We start from the raw sequence: 9,545 nt of genomic DNA, 5'->3' as shown, positions 1-9,545 counted from the left end.
CTTAAAGTTTCAGTTAAAGGAGAGCATTTGCTACTGGATTTTAGGGCTATTGTAAGTAGTGCACTACTGCACTATTGTTCATACTCCTGCACTATTGCACTACTGGAATCCTCCTTCATACTACTGCAAGCAGGAATACTAATGCAAACCCTGGAACTTGCAAGCAGTAGCAGGAGTACAACAAGACAAGAAGATGAGACAATATGGAGGGCACGAGACAAACTACTGAAAAGGTTTCTTTGTGTTGTACTCCAAAATTCAACCAAACAAATTAACTAATAACTTAACAGCAGCAGCAGAGCTAATTGGTTCAACCATGGAAGTTCCAGGGGATATATTCTGGGGGCCTCAATTCCGTGCCTACAGAATATTTTTTTCACTCAATGGCCACTCCTCACCAGTCAGTCATACACATCACCACTACTCTGTCACTTTCTATAGAAGCCAACAGCTAGAAACTCCAAAAATAAATATGTAAGGTGCTTCGATAGATGGAGCTGCTAGCAAGGTTGATGAGAGAGAGAGAGAAGAGATGATCAGTTCATAGAATTGTACTTGCAACCTACCATAAAGCTCATCATCATCAACGCAACGATACTATCTGGTTGTTGCCACCAACCTAACTAAGCTAGAACCCTTCCAACAAAATCTCTAAACTTGCCGCTGAACCACAACAAAAAGCGCTCTCAACTCAAACTGCAACAAAAATAAAACCACTACTACTATACTTGCCCCATTGATTTTGATTTCAATTTCTAGTATTTGATTGGGTTGGGGACAAGTTTTGTAAGTTTGGACCTTCCATTCCTAGGTAGGGTAGCAACAGCAGCAGCAGCTTACTTAGTTTTGACTACCTGAAGGTCAATCTCTACGCCTATAGTTGTATGTAGGCTCTAGAATTCAATTCAGATAACTACACTGTACACCTATCTATCATCATTTTCATTTCATTCTCATTTCTTTTCACCTATATATGTATGCTATCCTCTCCACAAACCTAGATACCCCATTTCTTACTCTAGATAGGGTACCCAATTCACCGCAGCTTAACTGATTGATTTTAACTATCCACCTGCTTGTATCATGGGCTAGGGTTATAGTACCTGGGGAGGAATCAGCAACGAAGAAGAAAGGGGTGATGCTGGTCGCCAGCCTGCCGCTCGTCCCTAACCTCCTTCATGCTGTAGCTCGGAGAGGAAAAATCAGATCAGGGTGGAGAGAGGGGGAGGGGAACCAGAGCAGGGAGAGAGGGCATCCAACACCGCCACCGTCAGCCACCCATGGGGGCGCCCGAGAGAGAGGGGGCAGAGCAGCCCCAAGGGGAAGGGGGCGAGGGAGAGGAGAGGGGCAGCACCTCGACGCGCCGCTGGCCGAGGCTCCAAGTCTCCGGCGGCTCCGAGGGTTAGGGAGGGAGGCGAGGGAGGCGGCGCTCGCGGGGGAGGCGGGGCTCGGGGGGGAGGGGGAGCCGGCGCTTGAGGGGGGAGGAAGGGGAGAAGGAGGCGGCGGGGGCGCGTGGGCGGCTACAGCGGACGGAGGCGGCGGACGGTGGGGGCGCGTGGGCGGCGTGGGCGGCGGGGGCGCATGGGCGGGGGCGCGTGGGCGGCAGACGGCGGGGGCTCGATCGAGTGGGGAAACCTGGTACTAAGAAAAAAATAGTAACCCTGGTACTAATGGCGCACCGTATGCAAATGTGCCATTAGTAACCCTGGTTACTAATGGCGCACCTGCTTCTGGTGCGCCATTAGAAGTTTTGCAAAAAAATAAAAAAAGTATATATTCTAATGGCACGTCGTGGCACAGTGCGCCATTAGTAGTTTTGCAAAAAAAGAAAAAAAAAATAAACAACAAAAGTGGCGCACCATGTCCCTGGTGCGCCATTAGTGTCTTCCACACTAATGGCGCACCTGGACATGGTGCGCCATTAGTATATACTAATGGCGCACCACATGGCAGGTGCGCCATTAGTGTCCATCCCATCTATAGCCCTTTTCCTAATAGTGTTAAGAACACCTGAGATGCCTCTTTATCACTTGGCATCTTTGCAACTTTCTCTGCCCTTGCCTTCTCTCTCTTCTCATGTGCTTGCACAGATGAAGGATCATTCTCATCCATGACCAGACTGTTGTCTTCAAAATCTGGCCTGAGGGGTAAGTGCTCCTTGTCCAACAAATAAGTACTTGTGCCCATCTTGGAGTTGATGAGTACCTGAATATGTGGAGCATACCCATAAGACCTCTTCTGATCTGTAGCTGTCCTCTTGATTGTTTCCACAATCAGACTCATCACCTTGAACTTCTGTGGAACATCAAATATATGCAGCAAGTTGATGGAAAGTCCTCTTACCATTCTGTGATCTCCAGAAGTTGGCAAAAGAGTATGCCTCGGAATGGTGTTGATTGTAGGCAGTCTTGACACCAAGTGCTTCACTGATCCAAACTTGTGAGTTTCTAGATCTTCATCTAGAATTTCCTTGTACATGTTGGCCATAGAGTTGTGATCTTTCTTTTTCTTGGCATACACATCTAAGTCATCCTCATGAGCTGCTGGGACATTGATCAATTTTGCCCATTCACCAACTGTAGACCGGTACCTTGTACCCTCTAACATCCATACAATTCAACCATATGGATAGAAGTAAGTAGTGGAGTAGAATTGCATGATCAGCTCATCATTCCACTTGGTAAGCTTCTGGCCAACAAATTTCTCAACTCCACAGTCCTTGAAGCTGTCAAACACACCTGGGAAATGATCTTCATTTTATTTAATGTATGTCCAGTCAATCCATCTCATGTCACATACTATAGGCTTCTTGTCAAGCAAAATAGTTTCATAGAAGTCATGTTGTTCCTTAGTGTGAAACCTATAATCCACAACAGTTCTTCTCCTTACAACATATGGGTCAGACTGTCTCCAGAGTCTCAGTTCTGCATCCTTCCTAAGTTTTATGTCCTTTGCCACTGGATGTGAGTCATTGTGGTATGAGATCTTTGGTTTTAGCTTCCTGAGCACTTGGGCTTCAGCTTCTTCTTCTTCAACTTCAGGCACTGGGCCCTTGTTCTTTTCCTCAGCAGGGATATTTCTTGTAATCCTTTTGGGTGTAGTCTTGGTGGCTGGAGCAGCAGCTTTGGGAGCAAGTTTGGGCTTAGGAGCAGATCCTGACTTAATTGCATCTCCCATGAGCTTTTTTGCCTTAGGTGCTGGAGCTGCATCCTCTTCCTCTTCAGAATCTCTCATCATAGAGGGCTTGCCAATAATCCTAGCAGTGGTCTCCTTGACCCTCTCTTTCCTCTTCTTCTCAGCCACAACAGGTTCTTTGGGTTCTGATCCCAAAGTTTCTTGAGTGGATGCTCTGGGCTTAGACATTAGAACTCTTCTTGCAGGTGCCTTCCTATTCAGCCCTGGCTTGGTTGAAGTAGCAGTACCAAATTCCTTCTTTACCTCCTTCTTCTTAGAAGTGGCCTCATCCTTAGCTGCAACATAGTCTTCATCCTTTGAATCTAAAGTTCTCTTCTTTCTTGTTCTAGTATCTGCCTTGGGCAGGTTACTAGGTGTGCTCCTGCTGCCCTCATCATAGCTGCTGGAGGGACTAGTGCCCTCACTCAACTGTTCTTGCTGTTCAGATCTGTTCTGGCTGTCACTCTGGTCAGAAATCTTGCTGGCAAATTGTCAGCAGACCTTGTGAATAGGTTGTAGATGAGGTAGAGTAGATGAGCATCACAAAGTACAGAGGTTTTGCAAAACAAATGAGTCAAAAATCTTAGTTTTAGTTCTCTACAGTAGTGATCTCGGACCTACCGAATTGTCAAACTCGGTGATACCGAAGTAACACTTGGAACCTAAACTAGTGAACTCAGTCAGACCGAGTCACAGTTCGGTGGCACCAATATTACTAGGGCTTCACAGAATCCTGAACTCGATCACACCGATTTGTGATTTTCGGTCAGACCAAAAAACACATGTGCAATGGCCTAAGCCGAATCGGTGAGACCGATTTCTACGATTCGGTCGATCTGAGATGAGTTCTGCGGAGATCTAACACTAAATTTTTTGAAACAAACTAGGTCTAAGGAGGATTTGGCTGGATAGATTAATCTCATTCATGGCAAGATTCATAGCATTGTCCTTGTGCTAGGAATCAGAGTTAAAATGACAGCACAAGGGGTCGAACACGTACCCTAGAACGGCGAGTGTTCGCTACGGCGGTGACTGTGGAGCTGAATCCGTCGATGGTGGCTGAGTCCAACAGCGGGAGGTCGCTGGCGGCGAGGAGGCGATCCAGAGACCCGAGGAGACAGAGCGGGACATGCGCGGGCGGAGGGGATTTGAAGTAATTTCCAAAATCTCACCCGTGAGAATATATATCCCGACCCTGTCGGTGTGAGCGAGTGGAAAAACTCGATGGCACCGAGGTTGCCGAATCGCAAGCGGTTGTTGCAACTCGGTGTGCCCGAAGTGTTCAAATTGGTTGCACTAAGATGAAAACCTAGATCAACTTAGTGAACTCGGTTCGACCAAAGTGGATGACTCGGTCAGACCGAAATGCACAAAGAGGTTTTGGAAGTTTAAGTCTATGATGAATTGGGGACTCCGAGTGCTGCTCACACAGAGTGGTTCGAATCTGACTTGATCAAACTTTGTGATGTAGCATGAATAGAGTTTGAGACGAGAAAATCATAGATATCTAAAGAAGGTTCTTAGGCATTCTTGTCCATCCACTTGGAATAAATAGAAAGAGCCAAACAAACAAAACTACAAGTGGATCTCCTTGAATGAGTAAAATATGCAAACAACATGCTCACACAATAAAGTGGCAAGTGAAATAAGTGACAAATCATGCACATCCAATTCTAGCATTTATCAAGCAATTGGCGATGACTAGGTCATCTATATATGGGTATATTGACTTAGCAGTCAAATGAGAACATTTGATCATAGGTCATACTCATCGTTTAAGCACAAGTGGGGTTACCACTTTTACATAAAGCATTATTGTCTTCACACCATTAGAGTTGCTTTAGCTCAATTCTTTAGAGTAAAGCTCCCCCTAGATGTGAGATCCCCCCAAAGAGGGATGAACTAACCTTGGGTTTTGTCGATGATGACTTCATGTAGGTGTTGAAGATGTGGATACTCAATGTTGTTGTAGATCATTCGGAGTAATCCATTGGAGTGAGTTGCACTTCCAATACCTACATGGGTTAGTCCCACAAGGAACAAGCAAGGATATCCATAGACATAGAGTGAGGTACACACAAGATGATGTCCATGAAAGCATTGGGTTACCTTGTCCCTTATCTTATCAACAAGAGGGTTTGTGAATCCTTGAACTAGTGCATGATATGTGCACTTGTTCTTGCCAAAACGATATGAGTGAAGTTTGTTGGAGAAGTCACCCTCGAGAACTCTCTAGTCCTTCTTCTTCAGGATCCACATCATCTTGATGGGAATCCTTAGAGTTGTAGTCGTACTTGATGAAGTAGAACTTGATGTAGTCTTGGGAATCCACTTGACCAAGGCTTTGGGATCTTCTTTGAATGCATCAATCTCCTCTTGAAGCTTGTCCTTGCCTTTTAGCTTGTGGTCTTGTGGTGGAAGATCATCTTGAGCTTGTGTCCCTTGGAAAGAAGTAGGATCATACTTCTCTTGTTGAGGAACAAACTTCGTCTTGGAGTATTGATCTTCTTCCCACTCAACTCCATTGGCATTGAACTTCCGTTCAAAACCAACACCTTGATTCTTCTGGTGTCTTCCTTGCTTGCGTACAATTTCCTCGAATTGCTTACTCCCGGCAAGGATCTTGTAGACATCTTTCTCTATAATTCCCTTCAATAAGATATTTTCTTGCTCAAGTGTAACTTGGCTAAGAGAATCATTAGTGGAATCAAGAGAACTTCTAGAAGCAACAATATTGGATTTAGCATGGTTATTGTTACTACTGGAAGAAGAATCTTTCTTACTCTTGTTGTTAGATTTAACTTGTCGCATGTAAGTAGATAAGAGTAAATGCTTGGCAATGTAAGAAGAACTTTTCTTGCGAAGATCATCATTGATTGTCTTTAAAAACTCATGCTCTTGCTCAAGATTGATCTTTTCAAAGCGTAACTTCTCATGACTCTTTAAAAGTCCTCGATGATCTTCCAAGGTAGTTTCATGAGCTAAATTAAGAGTGTTTAGTTCTTTAGTTAGATGCTCAATCTTCTCCTTATCATTTTCATTCGTTTTATCTTGATAAATTGATGTTTCAACATAGTTTTCATAACTAGAGTTGTCAACAAGTAAATCATCATCACTCAACAAGTCATCTTCATCACTATTGAAATCGACATACTCGGGGTGTGATACCTTTGGGCCTTTAGCCATGAAGCATCTTCCAATTCCTTCATTTGGTGAGTCAAATATGTTGTAGGAGTTGGTTCACTCAAGTGCTAGACCAGCAACACCTTCATCTTGAGTATATTCGGAGTCGGTGTCAGTGTCAAAACCGGCGGATCTCGGGTAGGGGGTCCCGAACTGTGCGTCTAAGGCTAATGGTAATAGGAGGCAGGGGACATGATGTTTACCCAGGTTCGGGCCCTCTCTATGGAGGTAATACCCTACTTCCTGCTTGATTAATCTTGATGATATGAGTATTACAAGAGTTGATCTACCACGAGATTGTAGAGGCTAACCCTAGAAGCTAGCCTATGATTATGATTGTTGTTGTTCTATGGACTAAACCCTCTGGTTTATATAGACACCGGAGGGGGCTAGGGTTACATAGAGTCGGTTACAGAGAAGGGAATCTACATATTCGAATTGCCAAGCTTGCCTTCCACGCAAACGAGAGTCCCACCCGGACATGGGACGAAGTCTTCTATCTTATATCTTCATAGCCCAATAGTCCGGCCAATATATAGTCTGGCTGTCCGAGGACCCCTTAATCCAAGACTCCCTCAGTAGCCCCTGAACCAGGCTTCAATGACGATGAGTCCGGTGTGCAGGTTGTCTTCGGCATTGCAAGGAGGGTTCCTTCTCTGAATACTCCAAAGTAGATCTTGAACACAAGAATCGTGTTCGGCTCTGCAAAACAAATTCCACATACCACCGTAGAGAGTAGAATATTCCATGAGTCTAATCTGCTGACAACTTCTTCATAGCGTGACATCACGCCGCGGCCCGGTTATTATTCAAACCATTTTTCCAACCTATTACTACATGTTTTGCAAGGCGGTTTTATTGGCATGTCTTGTAGAAGCAGAGATCGTGTCCCCTTATCACGGGATTCTCATCAATACGGGTGTGGGTAACCCAACCGTGCCATAAGGACGGCGCTTGGGGAATAAGCGAGTTTTAGGGCGAGTCGGGAGGCGCATGATTTCTGCTGCCTCTATAAAGGGATAAGGATTCCCCCTTTTCACCCGCGCCTTCTTCTTCCTCTGCTCATTCACTCTCGAGTTCTAGCTCCCAAGCTTTCACCTTCCCTGCTCAAAAAAGCGTTCCGATCATGTCCGAATCTGGAGCAGGAGGCAACTAGATGGCCTCCTCCGTCAAGGAGAAGGACATAAAGAAGCTCCGGGAGGCCGGATACCTATCCAAGAAGGTCAACCACCGGCTTCCGGCCAAGGGACAAATTGTCCCTACCCGGAACCCCAAGAAAGGGTGGTGTTCGTCTCTCACTTTATCCGCGGGCTGGGATTTCCCCTCCACCCATTCGTTCATGGACTGATGCACTATTACGGGCTGGACTTGCATGATGTGGCCCCCAACTCCATCCTCAACATATCAGTATTTATCATCGTGTGTGAGGCCTTTCTCCGCATCCCACCCCATTTTGGGTTATGGCTGAAGACTTTCAATCTAAAGCCAAAGGTGGTGAGCGGCCAGCAAGCGGAGTATGGAGGCGCCATGCTGGGCAAGATGCCCAATGTTACCTGGCTCGAAGGCTCCTTCGTGGAGTCACTAAAGGGATGGAAATCGGGGTGGTTCTACATCACCGAGCCGCGCGATGCCAACTGGGCGGCGGCCCTTGAATTCCGATAAGGAGTCCCCATGCGGCTCACCTCCTGGCAAGAGAAGGGCATGACCAGGGGTTCTTTGGACGAGGTGTCCGGGCTCCAGACGTGCATCCAGAACATGATAAAAAGGAGAATCAAACTTGTGAACATAGTACAAGTTATGCTCATTTGCCGGACTCTTCCGTGCCAACACCGGTCCTACAACTTGTGGGAATTTGATCCAGCCCAGCACCAAACGCTGCTAGAGATCTTCGACACAACGCACGAAGATATCTGGAAAGTGTTTTTTAAGGCCGGAGAGACACCACCGCCCGCGACCAAGGATCGTGGGCTCAGCTCAAAATGCCAGGATAATCCGGTGAGTTTGTATGTTTGCAAGATATACCTTTTACCGACATATCTGCGGGAGGAACCTAAGCCTCCATGCCAATCTTTCAAGCCTGGGTAACGATACCGGAGTAGATTAACTGTCTGGCTCTGCTACCAGAAGATCCAGAAACACCTCTCCTGACGAGGATGCTGTTTCCGGCGCCCTATGAGGTGCCGGAGAAGAAAGCCAAGAAGATGGCCACGGGGACTAGAGATGGTCTCTGATGCAAGGGTGCTTCTGATGTGACGTCCGAAGACACCAAGACACATTCCTTCGCCGAAGGCGACGAGGAGGAGGAGGAGGAAATCCGCCCCCCCCCCCCTATTGGGGGGAGAAAGAAGAGGAAGGCCTCCACACATGGGGAGGCCGAGGCGTCCAAGAAGGGAAAAACCTCTCTTCTGGACTACTCCACCGCAGCCACCAACAACAGCGAGGAATGGGAGCCCAGGGTCAAGCCCGTGGCTAAATCGTAAGTATCCGGACATAGTAGTATTTCCGGCTTTTCACTTTATCATTTTTAATGTGCTAAACACGCACCTGCAGTCCGATCAAGTCCAACATCGAGCTATCCTCCTCTTTGGAGGGATCGCTGGACCCATCGGCGATGAACAACGGGTCCCTTCCAATGGCCTCCTCTCCCAAGGCCGCGGACAACACCGAGGTGTTGTCTCGAAGGATACCAGGCCAATGGAGACCGTTCCGGTGATGCCAGAGGACGAAACCCCGGTTGCCGAACACATGGTGGGAAAGACCCCCATGGACAACGATGATGGGGATCGCATCCAGTTTGGTCCCCAGCCGAATACGGCTCCGAGACCCAAGTGGCTTCGGATTCAGGCAGGCAGCCTCTCCCGAACGAGGGGGGTGAGCCGCCTCCACCGGTTACCTCTGTCCATCTAGAGGCATCAGACAGATTGGTGGAAGCGCTTCGAAGCGCTTCCATTGTTGAAGGACACCATACGCTTACGAGTATGGCGATCGAGAAGATCTAGTCCGCCAAGAGCGGACTGACCGAAGCCTGCACTATGTCGGTGTACAAAAGTAGGGGCCTAGCTTTTTGACCCCTTTACTTGTGCACGGGCAGTCAGTGCCACCTGCCACGACCACACATGGGCAAGAGAGGGAAGCCGCAGAAAAGCCAAAGCCACAAGGACAAGCAAAGCAAACAACAAAGGACCAAG

This window comes from Triticum aestivum, chromosome 2B, assembly GCF_018294505.1.
Source record: "Triticum aestivum cultivar Chinese Spring chromosome 2B, IWGSC CS RefSeq v2.1, whole genome shotgun sequence".
Classification (NCBI taxonomy): Eukaryota; Viridiplantae; Streptophyta; class Magnoliopsida; order Poales; family Poaceae; genus Triticum; species Triticum aestivum.
The sequence above is the reverse complement of the archived record's forward strand: the minus strand, read 5'-3'. Positions refer to the sequence as shown.